The sequence below is a fragment of the Trachypithecus francoisi genome, unplaced genomic scaffold (genome assembly GCF_009764315.1).
Source record: "Trachypithecus francoisi isolate TF-2019V2 unplaced genomic scaffold, Tfra_2.0 Lachesis_group6, whole genome shotgun sequence".
Lineage (NCBI taxonomy): Eukaryota > Metazoa > Chordata > Mammalia > Primates > Cercopithecidae > Trachypithecus > Trachypithecus francoisi.
In genome coordinates, this window is record NW_022681471.1 from 47,617,456 (window position 1) to 47,619,365 (window position 1,910).

The 1,910-nt window shown below is 44.3% G+C and overlaps 1 pseudogene; it reads left to right on the forward strand.

Moving 5' to 3' along the window:
• The first annotated feature begins 637 nt into the window (after positions 1–637).
• On the forward strand, positions 638–1,570 carry LOC117078162 (annotated as a pseudogene).
• The last annotated feature ends 340 nt before the right edge of the window (positions 1,571–1,910 follow it).

Genomic DNA, 1,910 nt, shown 5'->3' on the forward strand with positions numbered 1-1,910 from the left:
TTCAGGGTTTCTCCAGCCAGGAAACCTAGAAGTAGTAGGTATAAGGTGTTACAAGCAGTTTAGACAAAAAGTCTTCAATCATACTCATTGATTGATTAATGAGTCTTACTCATTTTTTGATGTGGTGTCTAAATTCCTCATCATCTAACATTATCTTCCATCAATAAAAGTATTTGTCAGTAGTCTTCTCAAAATTCATTCATATTCTGTTTATGACATTATAAATTAGGACAGCATTTTACAAGGCAATTTGATAGTATCTGGCAAAAATTAAAGTGCTCAGGAATTGCTTTTGTATGAATCTATACTACCGCAATACAAATGATTATGCATAAAAATATATGCACATACGAGGATGGTCAATGCAGTGTGCATTGTGATGGTGAAAATCTGATAACAGACTAAATACGTTTTCATGGGTAGGGGTGATACATTCATACTATGGAATACTATACAACCATTAAAGAGACTGAGATAGAGAGGTATGGATAGACATGGGTAGATCTACAAGATATATGAAAAACAGATATGATTCCACATATAATGGAAAAATCTATGTATATATGCATGCTTAAGAATGTGGTGTATGTGTATGGAAATCTGTAGGAAAAGGTTTGGAAGTATGTGTGGCTGGGGAATTCATGTGGAGGTCAGAGTGGAAGCAGGTGTGAGAGGGTCCAGCAGAAGAAAACATGGCTGCCAAAGTGTCCATGGGTGAGTTTGGCCTGGCCTTAGTTGTTGTAGGAGGCATGCTGAACTCTGCCTTACATAATGTGGATACTGGTCACAGAGCTGTCATCTTTGACCGATTCTGTGGAGTACAGGACATTGTAGTAGGGGAAGGGACTCACTTTCTTATCCCATGGGTACAGAAACCAATTACCTTTGACTGCTGTTCTAGACCACGTAATGTGCCAGTCATCACTGGTAGCAAAGACTTACAGAATGTCAACATCACATTGCGCATCCTCTTCCGGCCTGTCGCTAGCCAGCTTCCTTGCATCTTCACCAGCACAGAGCGGACTATGATGAACGTGTGCTGCCATCCATCGCTACCAAGATCTTCAAGTCAGTGGTGTCTCGCTTTGATGCTGGAGAACTAATCACCCAGAGAGAGCTGCTCTCCAGGCAGGTGAGTGACAAGTTTACGGGGCCAGCAGCCACCTTTGGGCTCATCCTGGACGATGTGTCCTTGACGCATCCGACCTTCGGGAAGGAGTTCACAGAAGCAGTGGAAGCCAAAGAAGGGGCTCAGCAGGAAGCAGAGAGGGCCGCCAGATTTGCAGCAGAAAATGGCAACCATCATCTCTGCTGAGGGTGACTCCATGGCAGCCGAGCTGATCCCCAACTCACGGGCCACCGCAGAGGATGGCCTGATCGAGCTGAGCAAGCTGGAAGCTGCGGAGGACATCGCGTACCAGCCCTCACGCTCTGGGAACATCACCTACCTGCCTCCTCCAGTTGCCCCAGTGAGGGCCCACCCTGCCTGTACCTCTGCGGGGACTAGGCAACAGCCCTGATGATTCTTAACACCACCTTCCTTCTGCCCCTATCCCAGAAATCACTGTGAAATTTCATCATTGGCTTAAAGCGAAGGAAGTAAAGGTAAAATCACTTTACATCTCTTAAAAAAAAAAAGTTTGGAATTTTTGACACTACTGTAATCCTTAGGAGGGGAGTGGATAAAGTCTGAGGTTGAAGGATAATTTTCACTTTTTACTCAGTGTAGTAATGGTGATCATTAACTCTGTTCTCAAAATACTTAGACTTCTTTGCCTTGGGTCACATGATATGACTGCATTTCCTCGCCCCATTGTGATTGATGGAGTCAGGCGTATGGTTCTGGCCAATTATTTGTGACCAGAAGTCATTGCTCACAGTTGCATGTCACTTCCAGGCCAGAGCATTTA